At 40.5% G+C, this 26,089-nt stretch overlaps 1 protein-coding gene and 1 long non-coding RNA gene across 11 annotated transcripts in view; one reads left to right on the forward strand and one right to left on the reverse strand.

Moving 5' to 3' along the window:
- TNR (tenascin R) overlaps positions 1 to 26,089 on the forward strand; it is a 618,967-nt gene that overhangs the window by 222,915 nt on the left and 369,963 nt on the right. The gene's annotated exons all lie outside the window — the stretch shown is intronic.
- Positions 2,331 to 26,089, reverse strand: part of LOC110081674 (uncharacterized) — a 36,925-nt gene continuing 13,166 nt past the window's right edge. The window contains exons 2-3 of one of the 2 annotated variants that reach the window (XR_013544632.1): positions 20,223 to 20,403; positions 2,331 to 4,652 (exon numbers count right to left, since the gene is read on the reverse strand). This is a non-coding gene — a long non-coding RNA (uncharacterized LOC110081674). Of the gene's footprint in view, positions 4,653 to 5,478; positions 19,609 to 20,222; positions 20,404 to 26,089 lie in introns of those variants that run through there. The other variant, XR_013544631.1, reaches the window with a different exon arrangement.

Genomic DNA, 26,089 nt, shown 5'->3' on the forward strand with positions numbered 1-26,089 from the left:
GTCCAGCCATCTCATCCTCGGTCGTCCCCTTCTCCTGTTGCCATCACACTTTCCCAACATCAAGGTCTTTTCCAGGGAGTCTTTTCTTCTCATTAGATGGCCAAAGTACTGGAGCCTCAGCTTCAGGATCTGTCCTTCCAGTGAGCACTCAGGGTTGATTTCCTTTAGAACTGATAGGTTTGTTCTCCTTGCAGTCCAGGGGATTCTCAAGAGCCCCTCCAGCACCACAATTCAAAGGCATCAATTCTTCGGCGGTCTGCTTTCTTTATGGTCCAGCTCTCACTTCCATACATCACGACAGGAAAAACCATAGCTTTGACTATTCGGACTTTTGTTGGCAAGGTGATGTCTCTGCTTTTCAAGATGCTGTCCAGATTTGTCATCGCTTTCCTCCCAAGAAGAAGGCGCCTTTTAATTTCAGGGCTGCTGTCTCCATCTGCAGTGAGCATGGAGCCCAGGAAGATAAAATTTGACACTGCCTCCATATCTTCCCCTTCTATTTCCCAGGAGGTGATGGGACCAGTGGCCATGATCTTAGTTTTTTTGATGTTGAGTTTCAGACCGTTTTTTTGCACTCTCCTCTTTCACTCTCATTACAAGGTTCTTTAATTCCTCCTCACTTTCTGCCATCAGAGTGGTATCATCTGCATATCGGAGGTTGTTGATATTTCTTCCGGCAATCTTAATTCCGGCTTGGGTTTCTTCCAGTCCAGCCTTCCGCATGATGTATTCTGCATATAAGTTAAATAAGCTGGGGGACAATATACAGCCTTGCCGTACTCCTTTCCCAATTTTGAACCACTCAGTTGTTCCATGACCAGTTCTAACTGTTGCTTCCTGTCCCACATATAGGTTTCTCAGGAGACAGATAAAGTGGTCAGGCACTCCCATTTCTTTAAGAACTTGCCATAGTTTGCTGTGGTCCACACAGTCAAAGGCTTTCGCATAGTCAATGAAGCAGAAGTAGATATTTTTCTGGAACTCTCTGGCTTTCTCCATAATCCAGCGCAAGTTAGCAATTTGGTCTCGAGTTCCTCTGCCTCTTCGGAATCCAGCTTGTACTTCTGGGAGTTCTCGGTCCACATACTGCTGAAGCCTACCTTGTAGGATTTTGAGCATAACCTTGCTAGCGTGCGAAATGAGTGCAATTGTACGGTAGTTGGAGCATTCTTTGGCACTGCCTTTCTTTGGGATTGGGATGTAGACTGATCTTTTCCAATCCTCTGGCCACTGTTGAGTTTTCCAAACTTGCTGGCATATTGAATGTAGCACCTTAACAGCATCATCTTTCAAGATTTTAAATAGTTCAACTGGAATGCCATCACCTCCACTGGCCTTGTTGTTAGCCAGGCTTTCTAAGGCCCACTTGACTTGAATCTGCTTTACAATGATGTTTTAATCCGCTTTATGACGATCCGCTTTAAAACGATGGTCTAAATGGGGGAATTTTGCTTAGCGATGATCGGTTCCCTGCGTTGGGAACCGATTTTCGCTTTACAACGATCAAAAACAGATGATCGTCGGGTTTTCAAAATGGCCACCGGGTGCTTAAAATGGCTCCCCACTGTGCTTAGGGATGGATTCCCTGCTATACAGGCACCGAAAACGGTCGCTGTATGGAGGATCTTCGCTGGACGGTGAGTTTTTAGCCCATTGGGACGCATTGAACAGTTTTCAATGCGTTTCAATGGGTTTTTTAATTTTACTTTACGAGGTTTTCGCTTAACAGCGATTTTCCTGGAACGGATTATCATCCTTAAGCAAGGCACCACTGTACTATACCATCAGTATATTGGATGTCAATTTTGCTACCAATGATAACGATACAATCATTTGAATCAGCAAGTGTTTCTCTCAAGATCTTACTTGAGTACAGCTGAAAAGCAGTAGCAAAAGTATATCCTTGTTGTACTCAACATTTCTACTTCCACTTTTGCTACTACTTTTTGTTGCCAGTACAGATAGCCAATGAATCAAGATTTCTGTTTTCCAGCAATTCTACCAACATACCCTGCTGGAGTTTGTCAAAGACTTTCTTGCAGTTAATAAGGCAAGAATACATATCTGTATTAATGTTATACCATCTATACCCAAGTATGTGTAGGCAGAACAGTGCTTCTCTAATATAGTTATTCCTTGGAAATAGACAATGTTATAGATAATAAAATTAATATGAATAATAGTTTTCATATTTACTTGAGGTGCAACTTGTAAAATAATGTGTCAAGGCTTAGTTTGCAAATGTGCTCATGCTTTCATAATGACAATCTTTAGACAGACATACAGTAGAGCTATATCTGTTTTATAGAACATTAGATGTCATTCTTGCCTTTGTTAACAAAACCCTATAACTATAGTTTGGGAAATGTATTTTCTCAGAAATCCCTATACCCACATGACTCCCAGAATGGCAGGGCTGCCAGAATTCCTTAAATATGGCTGTTACACAGTTGTTAATCCAGTCATCATCATCAATATGATGTGCTGTCAAGTCAATTCTGACTTGTGGTGCTTTCCGGACATAGAAAAATCCTGAAAAGTATTAAACAAAATGAAATCAACTTACTAAAACTACAAACAGAGGGAGACAATTTTACTTCTAGATCCCAGAAAACTTCAGAAGAAAAAGGTGAAGATACAGTGCAGCTGACAGCTAATTTGTTAACCCCTCTTATGGAGATGTCAGCAGTAGAAGTGCAGCAAATGATGAACTTTACTATGGAAGGGAATGGAGATGATGGGACATATGCTGTGGCGGATGGGACAAAGTAGGAGACAGTGTGTGGAGTTGATGAAGCTTTGGGGAGCGGATTTAAGTAAATACAAATGGTCGATAAAATGGAAGATGAAGGAATGAAAGATTACATAATAAAAGGGGCACAAAATAGAACATTGATGTAGAGCAGTGGATATAAACCTGGCAGAATAAGAAAATATAGATAAGATGTTCTATAGATGGACAAATGATGGAAATGTAAAATATAAGAGGGTACTTTATGGTGAAAGATTATATGATAAAATGGGCACAAAATATTGGTTAAAACATTGATTTAGAGCAGTGGATATAAACTTGGCAGAATATATACAAATGTATACAATTAGTAAGTTTAAAGATAAAAAGAAAAAGAAAGAGAAAGCACAAAGAAGTGGAAGATTAGTAACTATAGATATTCTGGAAAATCACTACCTTGGTTTTTCTTTGTATGATTTCCCTTTTTTATATAACTTTATAGCGGATGTAAGAATACTTTTTCACTCTCTGGAATTTTACCCTTTCCCCCTCCCCCTCCCCTTTTTTTACCTTGTTCCCCTATTTGTACCTCAACCCCTATCCCTATGAAAAATTAATTTTAACAAAAGGAAATCTTAAAAAGTATTCAGAAGTGGTTTTCCATTCCCTTCTCCTGGGGGCATCCTGGGACTGTGCAGTTTGCCCAAAGCCACACAGGCTGGCTCTTCTCCAAGGAGGCACAGTGTGGAATTGAACTCTCAGCCTCTGACTCCACAGCCAGATACCTAAACTACTGCTCTATCCAGCCAGCGTATTCACCCAAACCCAACCCAAATTTGTAGTGTAGATGCAGCCCTTAGCTTGGGGTCCTTTTCTCCAAATCCCAGGTTCTTTGTGACCATCAATAGTGCCCTATGTAATGAGGCGAAACCCTTGGATAAAACTCCTATATAGAAACAGGTCTCCAGTGAGCCCTAGCTTAAAAGAAGATATTTGGAGTGGACATGCCATGAATTTTGCCATTCTGTTATCTACTCTGTGGCAGCAGCTCTCATCCTGTGTCACTGGCAGCTAATGGTACATGCATGGGTGGTCCCCCACCCCTGAGTTTCAAGACTGAGAGAGTAAGAGCGAGAGAGATCTTGAGCTGCCAAAGTGGCACTGGAGCAAATACAAGGTTGTTCCTCTAGCATAAGCAATTGGCATGCAGATCAGCAGACTCCAAATCAATCCACAAGTTGTCTGTTAAGAACCTCCCTAGGAGGTACATTTACCAAAAGATCTTAAGCCACCTCCTTGGGGACCAGCAAAATTGGATGGCTGCTAGAAAGCACAGAGGAAAGCATGTAGTAAAAACCTTGGGGATATTTTTAATTGGCCACTGAAGACAGCAGGTGCTAGAAGTGTTAGGCCATTTCCTCTGTATGTGTGGTGTGTGCACCACAGATAGAAGCACAGAATCATAGAATTAGAAAAAGAATGGCATAGAAATGAATTAAACTGGGGGGAAAACCTATTTTACATATACTCTGCCAGGCATGGCCACTACTCCATGATTCTTCTGATGCTCATTAAGCTCAAGAAGAAATAATAAATCATGTAGTAACTTTAAGATGAACATTTTTTAAAAAAAATCATAAGCTTTTATGTGCTTGCCTACGCAGGTTCTTTCAACAGTATGTTTAGCTTTCTACACAAAACTATTCTTTGAACATCTGTGCAATGCCAGATTTTACTCCTGTGATGTAGCCCTCTAGAGGATAATCGTTCTGTGCACATAGAGAGTGTTTTACCTGACACATAAAACATCTGTGTGGTTTCTGTGCATCCTCAATTGAAAATCAGGATTCCAGGGTGCAAAAAGAGTCAGGACGTTTCCTGGTGATTTTCTAGGATTTTGTGCAGGGATGGAGAAACCACTCTAATTAAAAAGACAAGGTTACATAGTTAAGGATGCAATCCCTCACCTCCTTTTATCATCCCTGTTGGACTTTCATCTGAGCAAACATGCTGTGACGTTTACCTCGAGGCCCCTGCTTGTTTCCCCCAAACAAAAGGAGCTCACGCTATGTCCTCCCACCAGCAGGCACCAATTGGGATGTTCCCTCTTTCCCTCACTGCCACCAGTGGATTTCCTTTATCCACAATATATAAAGAACTTTAGTCAGACACTTGTCTGGTTACTGCCAACAGAACTTATTTATTGAAGTGTATTCACTTTAATCAGAATCCCAGATGTTCTTTATCCAATGCATACAATCAAATCATTAAAATATCATATATCTTGCCACATAACTAATCACCACCTGCTCTATCTATTAATCTTGACCAGCTTATATCTGTTCTCACAATCTCCCTGACTATCTCTCTCTATCTATCTGCAATTTCTCTATCTCCTCCTCATCTCTTCTGCCAAACCTCCTTATATCCGTTGACTCCAGCCCTCCACTCCTCTCATAGGCTCATGCAAATGAGATCCAGACTGTGAGCGACAGGAGGAGTGACGTGGGGCAACCGTTACACATGCAGAGGCTTGTTTGGCAAAGAAGATTATAAATATACAGTTTTACTTGCTCTTTGATTAACATTTTGAACCTCTATCTGACTGGAACCTGATTTAAGGTTAGGGTTAGGGTTTGAATTGTGCTTCCACAGTAGTTTGATTGGCAAGACACTGAGGGAGCAGCCAGTATGATACACCCCTATGACAAAAAGATTATTGTGAAAGACCTTTCAGTCTTTCACAGAGGATGAACAACAACTGCATACTTCGTAGCTGCCTTGAGTCTTTCAGGCTAAACATGAAAACCAGCCCAGCAATTATCCTTCCCAAAAATTAAACAGTGATGCTCTGCTCCACGTTTGCATTCAGCACAGTTTGGGACTGTTTTGTTATACCATCAACAAGATATTGTGCACAAAATGCAACCAGCATTTATCTTATTTTTCTTCCCCAGCAGCTTCAGGCAAATTTACAGGGAGACTAAATCTGGATAGCACACTAGACCTGAGCAGCTAAAAAAGAGAGAAAAAAAGAGAGAGAGAAAGAGAAAACTAGCATGACGACAGCAAGAGATGGGGAAAACTCCCCAGCCTCCTGCATGAATCCCTGAGCAAGCAGCTGGCTGAGCTGTTCATCAGACATCCACACCTCCAAGGGGAGAATGGGGCTTGAAGTGCAGCCGGCTGGCAGCGCTGAGCAGTTCTGCCTTTGCCACATTCCACTTTGCTTTCCCTTCCAGCAGGTAAGGGGATGGGGAGAGGTTTCCTGCCACCCTGATTCTCCCCCATCTGTTACTGCAATAGATAGTGCAGTAAATCCAATATCTGCTCTTGCTAGGAGCAAGAGATAATCAGCCCAGATGCAGTGCGCCAAAGTAGAGGCTGCTTGCTGTCATGTCACGAAGAGGAGAGAATGCAAGCCAGTGCTGTCATAATCATAGTGTATGTTTCAAGCTAAGAAGCTCCTGTCTTGCTCTTCACCCAGGTGGGTGGCAACCCAGAATAGAAGGGACAGCAGAACTGGCATTTATAATTTGTTTTGCCATTTCCTCTGTGACCGCTGCGCCGCTCACTGCTTTTTATTTCAAGGGGTCACAAACCTCTTCCTTGGCACAGACCGGCACAAACATTGTACTCCTCTGTGCATCAAACAATTTCAGACTTCAGCTGCATGAGGCGGGAATTTGGTTCTGGGAGTGCTAAGAAATCAAATCTCAGCATGCTAATAATCTCAGATTTCATTTAACTTTTGTGGCCACGTTATTGTATGGGCAGTGCCCAGCACAGTGGCTTCCAGACTTGAGTTCCCAATTATCATCTAGCTAAAATTCCCATCATCCCTAGCCAGGATGGCCAAGATTGGTAGGAGTTGTTTTCTCACAAGCTGTAGGGACCAAAGGTATGGGATGACTAGTTCAGTGAAACCTGCAAGTGGAGGCAGGCATCACCAGAAATTCGCATCGTCTTATGAAAGCTATATTTGCTTCTCTTGAATTTAGTTGTCCTAAATAGTCAGGGAGGGGTTACGTATTTGCTGCAATTATTTGCCATCTATGGTAGCATTCCCATGGTAAGTGAAATGGGTGTTCTGCACTGGAAAAATATGGAATCCCTCAGCATCCCAAAAGATATTTCTGATCTTTAGAGCCGCCATCTCTGTGAATACTACGCATACATAAAACCCTTGACAAAGTTTTGAAGGTACTTTTAGGACTGCCAAATGTATTGCCACATCAGCTTCCATATTATCCTAAACAGCAGATAAATTCACACATGGATGAAAAGAAGTATGAACAGGGGGACCAAAAGTTATTAAATGCAAGAGGTAAAAAATATTTTTAACCAGACTCCAGATATCTGTATGTTAAGAACATTGTCTTACATTCCTTTACTCATGCAGTTGCCATGTTAATTGCAAAAAATGATCCAGAGTCTCAGTTAAGTCCAAATTGAATAGATGAATTCTGGTTCAACAGTTTCATGCCAAAGCTTATTTTTGAAGTCTTTTGTTGAACTATGAAAATTTTAGGATCAGCATTTCAGAGTGCTGCATTTTTGAAGCACTGAAAGCACAGTCTGGTTCACTCTATTTGCTGGTGGTGACCAATTGATGTACTACAGATCAAGGGAACCAAGCCCTATGGGCAAAGAATGAAAGAACTGGAAATTTTTAGTCTTGAGAAAAAAAGACTGAGGGGAATATGATAGCACTTTTCAAATATTTGAAAACGTAGTCTCCAAATCTCATAAGTATAGTCTCCAAAACCAAGCTGTATGAGGACTGACTGAAAGAACTGGGCATGTTTAGCCTTGAGAAAAGAAGACTGAGGGGAGATATGACCAGCTGTCAGATCTGCTTTTACTTGGATTCCTGCATTAAGCAGAGAGTTGGATTTGATGACCTGATGAATAGCAGTGTCTCGTGATGGTAACTGGTATCTATCATGTTGTGGGGTGAGCAGGTGAATGAGTCCATGGTAATATGCCTGGGGATTCGACAATCGTGTTTATAACATGGCGATAACGTTCTATTAATCATATAAATGAATGGGCATGGGAACAGAATTGCTATCCAGGTTGGCTGCATGGTTTAGTCCTTGGGTTTGTAGGATTCTCTATGTTGTGTAGTCCACTGTTGATGGTGAGTATGATACACATGCTATGTTTCAAAAACAAAAGAATTATCAAAGCTTACTTATTTCTCTGGCTCAATAAATGTCTTCCATTTACCGACAACTCAATAATAGCATTAATTTGTCAGGTAAATTCATCTGAAAACTCAGGAAAGCTGACCCAGTTTTACAAGAGAGTCAACATCCATTTTATGTGCTAATTAATGTGCGATCACACTCATGCTAATGATGGATTGTATGCTTCTGAATATTCTTATATATATAAGAAGTCCCTGGTTGTAGTAAACAGGATGATCTGGTTTACTCTAAAGGAATACATTTTGTGGCATTAAAATAACACAGTCTTCCATCTAGAGCTCAGTTATTATAGTCTAGAGCTGGAGTAGGCAATGTCTGAGGTTTCTGGTGCAATTTTTGCCCTCGCATGGACCTTAGGTAGCCACAGTCCCCCACAACACCCAGACCCAATTGAAGCCTGAGGAAAAAAACATAACCCCCATGGCAAGTTGCAAGCCTACAAGGCTGGTAAGGAGTGATTTCAAATAAATACTATCTGTCATAAATGATTTTTGTCCAGAGAAGCTCTTAAAAAGAGAGAGAGAGAGAGAGAAAGAGAGAGAGAGAGAGAGAGAGAGAGAGAGAGAACAGTATGGAAGGTGGGCCCTATATGTTTGTCACCACCATTTTTTTAAAAAAAAGCTAAAGATGAAAAGCAAAAATGAAGAAAAAGGAGGGAAAAGTTATGAGGAAGATAGTTAACTGAATTAAAAAAAAACAAGGGTGGGGGATATGAGCAGGGCAGGGGGAAAAAGATTGAGAATATACTGTGGTGCCTTACCATAGCAGTTAAATATCTGTTTTCAGACTGAAAATATTGAGCACTACTGTTCATTTAGCTGAAAGACTGAAAAACAACACTACCTCCATATAGTGACAGAAAATAAAATTAATATTTCAAGAATGCATATCAAATATGTTAAAGAACATCTAACTGTTCCTGGCCATTGAGGGCATTGAGAAGCAATATGTTTTTCCTGTAGAAAAATGAGGTCAGAGGATAAGAACATGGATTAAGAATAAAAATTCAACATAGAAATCAGCTATGGGCTGTGTCATCTCCCTCCATTCCAAGAAAAGACTGAACAACATTCTGTGGCTTCAGGTATAATCATAGAATAATGGAGCTGGAATGGGCCTATAAAGCCATCAAGTCAAACCCTCTGCTCAGTGTAGGAATTCAAGTCAAGGCAGATCTGATGGGTTGTCCAATTTTCTCCTAAATGCTTCCAGTGTTGGAGCATTCACCACTAGAGATGGGGGTATTTGTATTCATATATGAATACAAATATCCCCATACAGCTGGAGTTAACAAGGATCTGAATAGGCTCCATAGAAGGACAAAGGACTGGGGGTCAGGGATAATCCCATTTATGCAGTTCTTATCCACACATTGTCATGGGTTGTTAACATTTGTTAGCAGTGGTCTTTCTGGTATATGTGGCCCTAGTCTTTCTGGGGGCATATGAATCAGAATATCATGGAGCATTTTGTCAAAGGCTTGAAGTCAGGATATATTATGTTTACAGCATTCCCACTATCAACCAGAGAGATTGCCTAATCAAAACAATGAAATGAGATTAGCCTAGCAGGACTTGCTGTTGACAAATTCATGTTGGCTTCTACAGTAGTTATTAATGCATTGTTTTCAAGATGAATGCAGAGTGACTGCTGTATAATCTGCTCCAGAATTTTTCATGAAATTGATGGCAGGATGACTGGTCTATAGTTCCCTGATTCCTCCTTTTTGCCCTTTTTGAAGACTGGAACATGGTTAGCTCTCCTCCAATATCTGGTTCTTCACACATCCTCCATGATGTCAATAAAATAATAGACAGTGGTTCTGCAATCTCTTAAACCAGTTCCTTCAATAACCTTGGATGCAGTTTATCCAGCTCAGGGGATTTGAACTCATTTAAAGTAGTAAGGGACTCCCTGACTGTTGGGTTTTTTTATCAGTCTCAAGCTGCAATCTGATCCTCTTTCTTTGTATTTTACACATTTCCCCTAACTCTTGTGAGGTGCAAGCCGTCACTTGCCAGCAGTTCATCTTCATGGTCCCAAAATTGAATCCCCTCACATCATCACCACCCTTGTAGCCAGTCATCTGTTCAGAGTATTTCCCTTCCTATTCCTCTTCTGTGTAATGGTAGGTGGATGAGAAGACTATCTGGGTGCCAAAGTCCTTGAGTTTCTTTCCTAGAGGTTAAAAGACTGATGTAATTTCTTTTTAGTTCTTCTTTGTGGTGTCATTTGTTCCCACTAGGTTATGATCACTCATAAAAGCCACAGGTGCATATCCTTTTGTTCTTAACCTAGTGGGAACAAATGACACCACAAAGAAGAACTAAAAAGAGGGACGTGGTGGCACTGCGGGCTAAATCGCAGAAGACCAAGCAGTCGTAAGTTCGAATCCACGCGATGGAGTGAGCGCCCGTCACTTGTCCCAGCTCCCGCCAACCTAGCAGTTCGAAAGCATGCAAATGCAAGTAGATAAATAGGGACCACTTTGGTGGGAAGGTAACAGCGTTCCGTGTCTAAGTCGCAGTGGCCATGTGACCACGGAAGATTGTCTTCGGACAAAACGCTGGCTCTATGGCTTCGAAACCGGGATGAGCACCGCCCCCTAGAGTCGAACACGACTGGACAAAAATTGTCAAGGGGAACCTTTACCTTTTACCTAGTCCTTCCATTATATCCCTAATCTGTCCTCCAGGGAGACAGTTTACTGAGTAGAAAATAGGCAGCCTAGTGTTTGGAACCTAAGTGGCCCTATGGCTTGCTTTTCAGCCAGAGATTTGCAAACATTCCTTTGCTTTCCACTTGAAAATTTCTGGAGGATCTTGCTGAAACATTAAACATACTGCTGTTGTTTAACATACTGAAGCACATACCTAAGTCATACCATATTTTTTATTTTAAGATGTGATGATTGTTTTGGAGATCAAAATTCTTTAAAGTTGGGTGCAACGTTTTTCAGAGCAATCCAGCACAATGTTATATTGCCATCTCATCACATCCTTAGTCTGTTAACGAAATTAATGAGTGGGGGGAGGGGAAACAAGAGCAAATACAGAGAGGAGAGAGAGAGAGAGAGAGAGAGAGAGAGAGCAAGGAACAAAATGTTGTGGTGGTTTAAAGGTTACTTCAGTGTGAACTTGCATGGTTCAAAATCTACTCCTTCAGGAACATGGTAGATTTGTCTTCAGAAGCAGATTTTACTCTCTCGTTCTTTTTCTTTTGGTTTTTACTGGGTTTTTTTCCTTTTAATTTTCTTATCAGTCCTATACCCTTCCATTGGACTGAACCTTGTAATTAATAATAATTGCATGTCATCAAGTCAATTATGACTTATGGTAACCCTTTGCAGAGTTTTGTAGGGTAGGAAATACTACTAGTCCCTTCCCGGGGGGGGGGCGCCCTGGGACTGTGCTGCTTCCCAGGTCCATATTCTCTGACTCTTCTCTTGGGATGCACAGAGGAGCTCATAGGCCACCAATTACTTACGAACTACAGGGAGGGAACCTCTGTTATATTACATGAATGTGTTATCATATCTGTAAAAACTGTATCCCCCACAAGGAGTGCAAAGGAGATTAACCACGTTTTGTCATCACATCAGAACTCCACTCAACATTAAAGGTATTTGTATTTCTTGCTGTTGATATTTTTGTCCTTCAGGCCTGGGGTTTCCTCAGAGCTGCATATTACTGTATTTTTCCGTGTATAAGACAATACTTTTGTCTAAAATCTTTAGACTAAAAATTGAGGGTTGTTTTATACACAGAAGAAAGCTGCGGAGAGAACAAAGCAGAGATCCTGCAGCACCTTGATCCCTGCTTTCCCCTCCACTTGATAAGCCCCATGGTGCTTAGCAAGTGGAGGGGAGAGCAGGGATCAAAGCAATCCTGCAACACTTTCATCCCTGCTTTCCCCCTCCACTTTCTTCCCCCCCAACAGGGGTTAGCAAGTGGAGGAGAAAGCAGGGATCAAAGCACTGCAGGACTGCAGGATTAAAGCACTGCTTTCCCCTTGCTAAGTCAGATACCAAGCTGCCCGCTGAAGTATCAGGGATTGCTGTGCTTCTCTAGATCTACAAGTAGGAAAACAGATCCTACAGTGAGCCGTGCCAGAGGAAGAGAAAGGTGAAATGTATGTGAAGTGATTTTAAAGCCTGAGAAGCCACTGCTGCTCTTTCTCAGCTAGCATTGCAGTGCATGCACTTGGGTATATCCTGCCATTTGGAGCAAGAAAGATAGTGGATGTGTGGTGGGTAAGACTATGTGTGATACATTGTCTCACCTCCTCCCAGTTTTAGGTTATCATATTACCTGATTGTCATTTATCCAGACTGAGTCACCTGGATTATCTCTCTGTCCTTTTCCATAGACAGTTGGCACAGAAGCAGTTCTGCTCCCAGCTGTCATTCCTGCCTCCCCCCCCCCCCGAATAAGAAGCTGCTCAACTGGCAATCCCAGATAGGGGGCCCTCCCAAGATGCCATTGGGAAGTTATGCTGTAACAGAACTACTTGTGAAGCAAAAGGACAAAGGGTTTGGCAGCAGGAAGGAGATCTCCTTCTGTAGCTGAGTGATTTTGCCCAATCACCTAGATAATTCACACTGTCAGGCATATTAATTAGCATGTTTCTAGGTCCCAATTCGTTCAGGGCCATTCTTTAACCACCCAGGTTGGAATATTGACACTTCTCTGTGTGCAAAACTACTGATACCCCTTATTTGTGGTCTGTAAAGGTGATTTTAAAACTGTGGAATATCTTGGGAAGCAGTGTGTGAATGATGCTGAAAGAGCAGTTTTTCTCTTCCATGGAAACTGGATGCATTTATTAGCTGTTGGTTCTGTTTTTTGTTTTTTTATGTATCCTTTGTGGGGTAAATGCCACCATATTGCCACTCTTTCTCAGAGTAACGTAGTAAACACACAAGCAGGCAAATCATGCATACATTCATATACCATAGTGCGTAGTGCCCACAGTATATAGTGCAGAAAAGAGTTCAAGAGGACAGATCCCTGACCTTAAGGATCTAATAATCTAACATTCAGTCCACAGGAAATTACTAGAGAAATGGGCGGGGGGGGGGAGTGGTAGAAATGCAATCATTATTGTTTTTAAACAGAGACAGAGGAAATTATTTTTCGAGACTATAGTTGCAGCTATGCTGTCTGCAGTACCCTTGAAGTTGTCATTCAAAAGAAGTTAACTTTTCTTATCCACATTCAGTTACAGTAGAGAAGAGGAACTGAAGAGAAACAAACCTCACAGGTTCCTGACTGATTGTGCCCTGCATATGCAAGTTGATTCATCTTTCACATTTTGGGGGTATGCTGAAAGGCTGCCCAAATGTGCAAGTGCCATAGACTGCAAATGGAACAGGTGCAGCTAAGAACTCCCAGTTCCTTTCAGTCTGTATGGAAGTGGTGACTAGCAGAAACCTGGGCCCCCTCACGTAAGCTTTGAGATGTCAAATCCATTTAAATTTGTGTACCATTTACAAATGATGGTGCCATGTATGGATTTAATCATTTCATTTTCTGGTACATAACTTTGTGAATTGGCCTTCATGAAGGGATATTTGGAACTCTTCCATATCAACAGACATGAAAAACTATCAGTCTTGTTCCATTTCTCAGCTAATTGGAGTACATGCTAAAGCCTCCCATAATTCCTTATTTTCTTGCCGAATGACCAAACTTTTTAAAGAAGCCTTCAAGGACATACTCCCCCTCTTTGCTATTAAGGAGTGTTGCCACCATGCAGAGTTGTTACTGTTGTTCTTCTTGTTGTTGTCGTCATCATTGTCGTTTTCGTTGTCTATTTATTTGCCTGGAATTTTATTGGTTTGCTTGTTTGTTTATTTCTTTAATTTTGAGGATGGGGGAAAGTTGGGAAAGTTTTATGTTTTGTTGCAAGACTGCTCAGAGTAGTGGATTTTCACTAAGTGAGGCAGTATAAAAATGCCAGAAATAAGAGTGTAAGACTCTGTCCCCTCCACCTGTATCTTTTTCCCCTAGATTTTTCTAATTTATTTATATTTTTTTATTTATTCAATTTGTATCCCGTTCCCATTAGTGTCATTGCACATTGAAAACCCGAGGCTTCTAACTGATTAACAGTAGCATTTCAGATTGAGGGTGGTCAATAAGAAGCTCTTTTTCCTAACATGTGACTTTTTTAATTCAGGGTGGCATATTTCCATTTAGGTTGAAGTGTTCAGTCATGTGACTTGTACGTGTTGTCTAATGTGGTACAGTCCAGGAATAGGTTTACTGTCTTTGCTATATCAAGTTAGGTCTGAACTTCTCCCTATGAGTCTCACAGAACTTTATAGGGAAAAATCAGAAGCCAGTGTTTGTCACAGCTGGCATTTATTTCAAATGGGAAAGTCACAGTGTGACCCAGAGGAATATTTTTGCATCTTGTGCAATTCTCCCTTCTTCTGAATATCCATCTAATCTATGTTCACCACGCAAGACAGATAAACTGAATGTCCAAAAAAAGTCTCTACTTTTCTTCCTTTTATTGAATAGGCATATGCAAGCAGTATAAATGTGTTATGCTGCTATCTATTGAATATCCAAAAACGATCTATAAAATCAGTACAATGTTAAAAGAGTGTGAGTATAACAATGAACTAAGTGAGAACTTGCTCTAACAAAAATTAATATGGAACTTTCAAAATATATCTAAAGTGTTACAAAAGTATTCATAAAAAATGTTACAAAGGCATATTTTCTAAGTTATAAAAGTTTGACTCTTAATTAGGTCACATCTGTGAACATTATCTTAACAAACTACGTAATTAAAAGACTAGACTAGAAATTTCATATTTTGACTGCTATATGGTCTGTGGAGCATCTCTAATTCGGAACTACACCTTATATAGAATAGTAAGCTGTGGCAGAAAATGGCATTTCCACATCACAGTTATTTATCTCTCCTAAATAACACCAGTACAACCTATGATCACATTATCACTTTGTTCTTTACCCTGCTGGACACCGGCTTCCAGTGATAGGGGGCCAGTATGGGAAACATACAATGTATCGATGCCACAAAAATAATTAGTGCAGTGTTTCCTGTGGCCTTGGGCAGAGAGGGAATGTGACACAGTGATGCTGTTTTTTTGGTGGTGCCCTGAGAAAGGTGAAGATCTGTCAATAAATAGCTTTTAACTGGGTCATGGGGGTGCGCCCTGAAATTCAAAAGTGAGGCACCCCGTGCCCCAATCCACAGGCCATACCTACTTCTGTTCTTCCTTTCAACCTCTTAGTAAACCTAGCAAGAGCCAGTTTGTTGTATACTTCCTATGACAAAAAATATCCTGCAGAGGAGGAGTATGTTCCATTTTGCAGCAAAAGTAACAAAGAATCTTGTGGCACTTTAAAGATTCACACATTTTATCTGATATAAACTTTCATGGACTACACAGCATCTGATGAAATGGCTGCAGAACGCAATCATGTATGCCAAATGCAACTTTTTGTCTTGAAGTTGCTTTAAGGTGCTACAAGTTGCTTTGATCCTTTCATTCACCATGGTGAGGATCTTTCTGGGAGCAAAACTATTTTAGGTCATCTGACCTTGTCTCGGCCAACTGTACTGACTGGCTTTAATATCACTTATTTTCTTTTTCAACTGCCTTGTCTGTTTTGGAGCTTTACACATTTTTAGCCCCTGGGTTAAATTGTTTTGTCACATTTCCAGTACAGCCAGTGTATCTTCAGCACTGTTCCTGTTATCACCCAGCAAAATTCATTTGATGGTGGTGATATCATCAGGAAGCGAGTGTTGTGTGTTCTTAGGAACCTTGGGGAATACACACACATTTACAGAATAAGAAGAATCTTATGCTGCACAGAAAAAAAAACACTCTTTATAGAAAAATTCCTTTGAGAAGTAAGGATTTGACATCTCTGTGAAGCCACAGTTGAAGACTGCAGCTGATTTTTAGAATTATTTTCCCCATGCAGACACATTTGCCAGTAAAAGATTTCAGACTCAAATCCAAAAGTTCCAACACAAATGCATTTTATCCCCAGTCAAAATTCAGTTTTCCAATGAGAAAAGGGAAATGTTAACCTTGTTAATGTTGATCTCCTGGTCAATTTCTATCTTAGTCCCACATCCAGGGATCACACGATATTTAAGCAGTATCACCTCTTGTATAAAAAATGTAAGATAAAATAAAGTGTCTCTCCTGCACCATCCTTTAAATCAGACTCCCATCAGGGATGTAAAACTTGTTTTGTCTTTGTGCAGTATAGCTCATTCTTGCACTTGAAACAAGATCTTTCATGGGGGTTAGAGGATTCTCAGCAGGCTGTCCCACAACCTCAAGGCAGTCTGCTTCAGCTGAAATCAATACAAATGGCAAAATTTCTTCACATCCTTAATCCCATTGCCACTCCTCTCCATTGCCACTTCATGCTCTAGTTCAGTAACCAAGGGACTAACTCCTTACTCCTTAGTCCAGTGGTTCCCAATTTATTTTCCACTCATGGCTGCTGTAGGCACAGCAGTGGCAGCAATAGAGCAGGAAGAGCAGCAAGGGGTGCAGGGTGGAGCAGGAAGCAAATGAGCACGAAGGAGCTGGTGCTGGTGGTGGAAGAGCAGTAGCAGCAGCACCGCTACCTGCTTGGGGGGGGGAAATCAAAGAAAAGTTTCCACATTGCTCCTGGCTGGTTTGGCAGTGTACCAGGGAGCTGCAAGGGGCACCGGGTGCTATGACACACACTTTGGGAAACTGGGCCTTAGTCAATTGGTTTTTGTCCCAGGCACCCACCTGCTAGTAGATTTCCTGTCATCAAAGAAACATTTCAAATTCCCATTCTGTGCTATAGAAACCATGCATATTGTGGAGCACACTGACTTATCTTCTAGGTAAGTGGCCAGAGATCTTCCTTTACAGAGCATCGTCCTTTGTTTGAAGGTGCCATCTCTGAAAAGATGAGCAGTCTATATTTCATCTTGAAATCAAATCCCATAAGAAGAGAGAATTGGAGCCTCAAAATTGCTTATCAATAGCCACCATGTGGATAACAGGCTGAGCAGCTACAAAGTTCATCTGCCCACAATCTCCTCTGTTAGGGTTAGATGCATTGTTTTTAAATTTAATATATTTTATTGATTGATTGATTTGATTTGATTTGATTTGATTTGTACCCCACCCATCTGGTCTATAAGACCACTCTAGGTGGCTTCCAATATCACATAGAACAGTAAAATAACTCAAAATATTACATAAATCATACAATAACAAATACAATACAAAGACAGAATAAGAAATAAGTAAAATAAAAATGAAAAGAAAGATAAGATATTAGCTGGAGGGAAGGCCTGAATATACAGCCATGTTTTAATTGACTTGTATGTTAATGTATTTCTAATTTTACATATAAATACAGTTTGTAAATGCAAAATCATTTCCTCTTTTTCCCTTCGTTTTGGTGATGCACAAAAAAAAATCCTGACAGTGAGCTTTTGTCACTAACCAACATGAACTGATGGTGGGTTCTTACAAATAGCAGGGATTTGTTCTACTTCATAAAAGCTGTTGGAAAGGCCATGTGGCTAATCATTTCTCTGCAGGAAAATAATCCTAGACCCAAGTAATTAAGAGACACAAAGTGGTACAGTAGATGAATTGTTGGACCAGGACAAAGAAAATTTGCATTCAGATTCCTGCTTGGCCATGGAAACTCATTGGGGGAGTGGAACTGGTAAAACCTCAATTAAATACAGTATGACCCTTTTATCTGAGGGATCAGTATCCACTGATTCACTTACCCACCATCTGAAAATATTGAAAATATTAAAAGAAAAATTCTCAAAATATATATTTTAATGATGAAGTTACCAGAACCGGCCACTAGAGCCAGAGATCACTCTATGTATAGTGTTTGCTAGAGAACTATATTTCCATGATGTCATTACCAGAATAGCCACGACAGGAAGCTAGAGAACATGTGTTTGCTAGTATAATAGTGTCCCCTTTTTTCAGCATCTGTGGTGGTGGGTTTGGAATCAATTCCCCACAGATATAGGGGTCCTGGTGTATCTCACATAACTTGAAAACCCTATTAGGGTTGCTATAACTTGGGTGATAGTTTACTATCTGTGTGTTTTTCTTATGTGCCATCAAGTTAATTTTAACTAGTGTGTCAGAGAGAAGATTGCACTTCCTCTTATTGTTTAGTTTAATATGTGGAAGAGTTTTTTTAAAGGCAAATATGAAAAGGCAATTAAATATGTGAGTCCTCACCTGCAGTGTGAATGGGCACAGCTGAGAAGCAGGTTTACCATCTCATTTGCAGTAGGAGAGCTGAACTGCAGAAAGTGTCCCGCTGACATTCCTTGGCTCTCTGCTTGGCAGGAGAGATCATGGCACACAGATTATGTTCCAGGAAATACTGGCTGCCATGACAAACAATTACAAAACCCCCAATAAGGCTCTGAGAAATCCAGGGCTATCCTGTGCCTCATGTTATGGCTCTTTCCAAGGCACTTACCTAGGTGTGGCAGCTTCTTTTTTAATTGAGAGAAGACAGCTTCCTTTGACCTAGCTTCTGACATTGCCCTGTTCTGCTAGCAGCTGTCTGCTCCTTCTGTCACATTCCTCCATCAGCAGTCGCGTATACAGAGGCTGCAGGAATGGCTGCAGGTTGACATCATGCAGTTAACTTCATAGCAAAGTCTTCCAGCAACTATGCAACAGGAGTATTTAGTTCCTTAATTGCCTTTGCTACAAATGGAAACAAGACTTTACATGCATTAAGTTTGAAAGCTGGCGTTTTAATAGGCAAAGGCCAATAAATGGGAGAGCCCTTTGATTGAATAAATCCTGTAATCCTGTAATCATGACTATTTCAAGTTATGAATTTACAATAATCATAATGTCATGGCCTATAATGAAAGCATTTCTACTGTAGGCAAGAAAGTTCTTTCATTTACCATCCGAGCTTAACAGAATTGTTGCCATTTGGTCACAGAAAGCAAGAAAAATGCACCCGGACGAAAGACACCATGACTTGGTTACAGAGAGAGGGAAATCTGTCTGTTTTGCATTTTTCCCCATCTATTTTTCTTTACACACTTAAGTTATTTTTGTTCTGAATATGGAAAAAAAACAAAAGTTGGCTGGACAGCTACTGTGTTTCCCCCAAAATAAGACAGGGTCTTATATTAATTTATGTTCCAAAAAAAGCATTAGGCCTTATTTTCAGGGGATGTTTTATTATTTTTTTTCATGTACAACCATCCACATCTATTCAAATACAGTCATGTCATTGTCTTCTGGTTGCTGCACAATGGTGGAGGGCGGGGTTTCACTTAACTGGGGCTTATTTTGGGGGGTGGGGCTTATATTACAAACATCCTGAAAAATCGTAAGGTAAAGGTAGAGGTTCCCCTTGACATTTAGTCCAGTTGTGTCGGACTCTAGGGTGCGGTGCTTATCCCTGTTTCCAAGCTATAGAGCCAGCGTTTGTCCTATGATTATGAAAAATCATAGTAGGGGTTATTTTCAGGTTGGTCTTATTTTCGGGGAAACAGGGTAGGTATCTGGCTGCAGAGCCAGTGGCTGGGAATTCAAGTCCCCACTGTTCCTCCTGCAAAGTACAGCCAGCCTGTGTGGCCTTGGGCAAGCTGTGCAGACCCAGGGAGCCCCTAGAAGAAAGGAATGATAAATCACTTCTGAGTATTCTTTACCTAGAAAATCCTGAAAAGGCCATAAGTCAGAATTGACTTGACAGCACACAATAATTATTAAAAAACATGTATGTGTTGATAAATCATTTAAAATCAAAGTGGAGTAAAATTCTTCATCATTTGAACCAGCCAAAGTATAGGCTTTCTCTAGATGAAGGGGACCATGTTGTATCTGGAGGCAGTTAAAAGCCTCTAAGAAAAAAAGAAGTGGCAACCTCATTCAGCACTAATATGATGGGAGAAACTAGGATAACAACCTGGACCTTTTTAGAGCTGAGCACACAAAACTCTGGACATGGGTGGATACCATCTGTCGGTTTAGGTTTTCCCACATCCACTTAAAAAAAACAACACACCTCTTTCCAACCTAAGTGGCAAGTAAGTTAGTATTTTAAATGATTAATTAAAATAAACTGAAACTGCATCGTCATTCATCTGTACCTAGTAGGGGCAAAATCAAAGACTGGATTTTATAGATAATTGTTCTGGGAAGTTAAAGAACACCATTGTGAAATGTGGATTATGCCTAGATTTCATCCCATTGAGAGCTTAACACACTAGTTCTGTGTTACCTGCATCAGACCCCTGTTGGGTTCTGAGGTAGAGTTTCTTCCGAAAATGCTATCTTCCCAAATATCCTCCTCAAAATTAGTATTCTGTATCACTTGACTCTAGTCACGAAGTAATGCAGACACCTTAGCCGTCTGTTCTTCTTGCCGTTGTCCAAATACAAAATAGAGGGAACTGGCACATCTGGTGGCAAAAATGCAAATGGGAAACTGAGTCTCAAGATGTCTGAAAGTATTGACAATGCAGGCTTTATTCTTATCTAAAAAGCTCAGGCTCGACACATTTTAGTGGTGGCCTTCTTCAGGAGCTAAGTATAAAATGGAAATATATGTTAATTTAGAAACAGCTGGCTTGAGACAGTTACAACTTTTTTTCCTTATCTATACAGTTAACAATATAATAGTATATATGCACATAATGAGCTCCATAAACTCCCAGTACAGCTTAATGACAGCATATAAGATGTATACCAAGCTTTTAGAACTTTAGCCATCTCATTTGGTCTCTACCAGCTTCAACATTACTCCAAAGTGCAAATGCAAAAGGGATGGAATCTACTTATTCTCAGCTGGCAGATGAGTCAAGGACAGTGAGATAATCAGCAAAGTAGTGGGGGCTCTTGTAAGAGCAAGAAATCTACTTCTTCACTTAGCCCCAAAGGGCTAGAGTGTTCAACCTCCAAATCCAGTCAATTTCCCTCCTCAATAAGGACCTCTCATACTTCACAGGAACCATGCCCACGACCCAGAATAATAAATCTCTTCTAGTTGTTGTTTAGTCATTTAGTCGTGTCCGACTCTTCGTGATCCCATGGACCAGAGCACACCAGGCCCTCCTGTCTTCCACTGCCTCCTGGAGTTTGGTCAAATTCATGTTGGTCACTTCGATTAAATTTCTTACTGTGTGGTTAAATTCTGTGACGTGCCCAATTTCTTAAATTACTCAGATGTTCTCCTCTCCTAATCTTAAGAGGTCTAGAGGTCTTCCCTATATACAGTTTGTTGCAAGGAGAGCTTATGGCACAGATCACTCCTTTAGTATTGCAGTTTGTAAATTTCTTCAGGATGTATACTTTGCCATTCTGTGGATCTTTAAATTCCATCATGTGACACGTATTTCTACAATAGGTACGAATGTCCACAGGGATGGTGTCCTGTGGAAGGGGAAGAACCATTGCGACCACTCTAGCCACCTAGAGTGGTCGCAATGACCAGATAGGCGGGGTATGTATGTATGTATGTATGTATGTATGTATGTATGTATGTATGTATGTATGTATGTATGTATGTATGTATGTATGTATGTATGTATGTATGTATGTATGTATGTATGTATGTATGTATGTATGTATCAATAAATAAATAAATAAATAAATAAATAAATAAATAAATAAATAAATAAATAAATAAATAAATAGGATGCTTGGGATTTGTGGTGGTACTCAGTCTTTAAATTTACTCTTAATTAACATATCCCCTAGGTTTCTTGTTCTTTTGAATGATACCTTTACTCCCTCCTGGAACCCTTCCATACTTTCTAAGACGTGCCAATGCCTCTTTATGCATTTCTGTAGTTTGTTATTGACATGATCATGTGTCAGAACACAGTTAACATGATTTGTAGGTTATTTTGGTTTTTGGTTTGTTTTTTTAGAAGATCACTGAGTCTGGTATTACTGGCCTTAGCAAAACTATTATCTATGACCTCTGTCCCTTAACTCAGTGGTCCCCAACCTTGGGCCTCCAGATGTTCTTGGACTTCAACCCCCAGAAATCCTGGCCAGCAGAGGTGGTGGTGAAGGCTTCTGGGAGGTGTAGTCCAAGAACATCTGGAGGCCCAAGGTTGGGGACCCCTGCCTTAACTGATTTATCAGTATTAGAGATTCCTTCTCAAAGTCCTTCCTCTTGGTGCAGGGTTTTTTTTTCATCCTTAAAAATGGGAGATCTTGATGTAGAGATCCAGGATGGGAGCTGTCAGACCTCAAATAGTGTTGCAATCTGTTGATTTTCTATATACTTTTGTATACAATTTCCCTGGTTCTTTCTTGATAGTGTTATCTAAGAAATATATCTCATCATATTTATAATTAGTATCAAATTTAATGTTTGTATCCAGAATATTAAGCCATCCAAATAATTGTTCTAATAAACTCTCTGGGCCCCTCCAAAGACATAAAGACATAATCCATGTATCTAAACAATTTGATTTAATTTTCTTCAAATAGGTGGTTTCCAGAATGCATCTTCTCTTCAAAGGACTGCATATATAATTTGGCTACTTCTGGAGCCATGACACATCCCATGGCTACTCCTTTTATTTGCCAATAGAACTTGTTATTAAATTTAAAATAGTTCCTTTTCAAGGCTATCGCAGGTAGTGAATGCAGGAAGAAGGTTGGTGGATGTCTCTCTACTCTTTTGTCTAAAGTAATTCTTAAAATTCTTAAGGCTTTCTTCCTGAGGCATGTTGGTGTATAATGATCTTCCATCCAGAGTAATTAATATATCCTTTTCTTGCATTGTAACTTCCTCTAATTTATTAATCATATCGCTAGAGTCCTGAATATATGTTGGTATTTCTGGTGTAAATGGTTTCAGAAAAAATGATCAATAAACTAGGATAGGGGCTCGAGGACTGAATTGGATTCTGAGACTATGGGTCTTCCTAACACTGGATTATTTGCTTTATGAATCTTGGGTAAGGTATAAAAAACAGTATTCTGGGGTTATTATTAAGCAGAAATTTGTATTCTGTATTACTAATGCAATCCAGGCTCAAACCCTCCTTTAATATAATTTTTATTTCTTTAATGATTTCATTAGAGTACACCTGGTTCACTTTCATGAATGTTTTCCACTTGTGAATAATCTTCTTCTGTATAATAATGGCCTTTAAATTGTTTGGAAATGGCCTTATAACCCCTTATAACAATTGCTTCTCTGCTATCATTGCTGATGTGTTTCTTTCTTGGCATTGTGTTAACACTCATCTAAATGCTCCAGACCAACAAACTGCTAAAACTTCATCTTTTATACAGGTGGTCAAACTTGCTGATGATCTCAAGGGCATTTGGGTAGCAGCACCTGACTGCTACATAGTCTCTTAATTCCTAAGGAGGTAGTAATGGTGTACTTAGCATTTCACACACGGCTTCTCCATTTTGGCTTTATTTTTGTGAAATAAACCATGACACAGTGTACTATGTCATATGATGTTGGTCATCTGAAGTTGTATTTGCCTAATTTTCAGATCTGCTAAGGACCAGATGATTTTTTATTATGTCCTGATACATAAAACGATAGCATTCAAAGAGGGTGTGCTTTCTTTTTCACATGACTGTAGCTTAGGCCCAGTGCCTGTTAGGAGAGATATCATTCCATTCCGGACAATTTGTGCACCTTTAAAAAATTTTAGCCCCCCCCCCCCCCCCGAGAATGCCTTTGAGACCACTGAGGTATTCAGTGTTTCAGCAACTAGATGCACTGTTGGCATACAGGAGCATGTTTCCCTTGAAGACTCCAGCTCAGCCTTAAAATGCAGAAGCCCTACAGCTGGACCAAAAAGTTCCAATTTGGGCATGGATGAAGGTCAGGCTGGTGCACATTTCCACATGCTTTGTGTGAACACCAGGAAATATATTGCACCTGACTGCTCCACAAGCGGTCCAAATTGCAATCTATTTCCGTCTGAAATCACACCCTAAGTCTTGACAAAACAGTGTTAGTAGTCCAGGGTATTCCTGTCATATATATGTTAAACGAGTTGCATCATATCATCTGAATAACTAGGAAATACCTTATATGGGGCACATCTTTCTTTCCCAAACCCTAATTAGATAAGATGTAACTGACAAATGTATGCCAGTTCAGGCAGCCTGGAATCGGGAAATTTGTATGCTGCTTTCTTCACACAATATACTCAAAGCGGGTCACAACATAGTAATATTGGATTGGGAATGGGGGAAAGCAGTGGTCCTGAACTCATCTCTGAGGCTGCTTTTTGTCAGTGGCATTGGCCAGAGGGCATGGTGGGCCATTTTTGGCCACACTCCTTGTTCCCAGGACTCATCACACTGCAGGTAGCTGCTCCCACCTGGGACTTAAATTGGCCAATGGAAACGGCTGTCAGGTGTGTTTCCCAGGCTGTCATGTCTGGTCACTCAGGGATTTAAAACTGTTTGCAGTCCACCCACACTTGCAACAATTTCTCTAAAACAACATAGGGTACGTGGGTGGGAGAAGCTCTTTTTTGTTCCTGAGAGGGCAGGCAGGCAGTCCTATTCAGGTGCCGATTCTGCCTCTACCCACCCATTTCATGATTAATGAAAATATGGAAAAGTCTGGCCTAGCATCAGACCAGATGAGGAGCTGCCTCAGGCAGCATATTTGGCAATGCATTGGCAATGAAGGAGCAACAAATTCTTTTTCATTTAATTGGGTATTATTGTATTAGCACACCCAGAGATTGGAAGGAGCAACTGTGGGTGAGTGGAGGGCTTCCTTAGAGAGTAAAACAATGTAAGCCAGCCGTACTCCTAGTTCTTTTACATGCAACCTATGTGCCAGATGAGAGGAAAGATGGGACAAAAAGAAAATTAACAGCTCCTTTGTCTAGTCTTTTAACAAATAATAATACTTTTAAGTAGAAACATCATTATTTTTAAAAGCATACATTTCTAAGGAGGCAGCTTTATACTCAGATAAGAAAAGGTTGCTGCAGATCTGTTGAGGAGGAAAAAACTAGCATATGGTTTCTCCTGGTTAATAAGGGAATTGAGAATAAACAGAGACAGGGAAGGAAGGAGGCGCCGTAGAAAGAATTGGGGAAGAGCAATGAGGGGAAAAATGTTTCCACCGTCTACCTGCTTCTGTGTAGTATAATATTATTCCTCCTTTAGAAGTATTCATCACCTGGAAATATTTGTCACCAGCCAACACTTGGTTCATTAGCATGCAGCACTTCAAAGATGCATGGAGCTGCTGGAGCAGGGGGAAGACAGCTCTGAATTTGATCAGAGAAGTGGTGTGGAGAGATGAGTTTAACCTTTTCCCAGACAGCCATTTTTATAACATAGATCACCAGGTGATTTTCTCCCTACAAGGGAAATAGTTTGTGGAGTTAGCAGAGGGGTCCTTAATCTATGGTCATGTGGCAAAGGCATGTGGCACAGGGGACTGGTGTTTTTTTTAACCAGATGCAAAAAAAAAGTATGTTAAATGCTGTAAGCATGTGTTTTTGAGAATTTTTCTGGGAAGGAGATCTATAATTTTTATTAAATTCTGAAAGGGATCTCTAACCCAAAAAGGTTAAGTGCTGCTGGCCCAGCATCTTTTCTGTTTCAGGTGGAAAAAGAGATGAAAGAGAAAATGTTGAAGAGTCAAGCACCCTCTCCTGTGCCAGTTTCAAATTAGATTGAAAGACCCTCCCACTTGCACTTTCTGTAAAAAAGTAAAAAACAAAACAACCCACCAATATTTATTGAGAGATACACCATCTGTCCCATGTGTCAGTTCTAATTACACCCTGATAGACCGTAAGTTCTAGACTCTCCCATCATGACAGCCCTCCAAGAAGCACAGCTGGAGGAAGTTTTAGAAGAGGAATATACACAGCTTCACTTTTGAGCTGCTTTTACAGAAGGTAATTGAAGTGGGAAACAGAGTCCAATTAAAAAAAAAAATCAGTGCCAATGTCAGCACAGCCTTCAGTGTGACATATCCCATCTCTTCCTCTCTTCCTCAGCACCAACTGAGAAGGAGGGCAGCATACTGTGGAGAACGGAAAATAGCTTGAAATGCACCCTGCAAGCAAGGGAAAGACCTGCCCTCCCACTCCCACTTTTCAACTGTGGTACCACAAACTGCATTTT

The sequence above is a fragment of the Pogona vitticeps genome, chromosome 4 (assembly GCF_051106095.1).
Source record: "Pogona vitticeps strain Pit_001003342236 chromosome 4, PviZW2.1, whole genome shotgun sequence".
Taxonomy (NCBI): domain Eukaryota; kingdom Metazoa; phylum Chordata; class Lepidosauria; order Squamata; family Agamidae; genus Pogona; species Pogona vitticeps.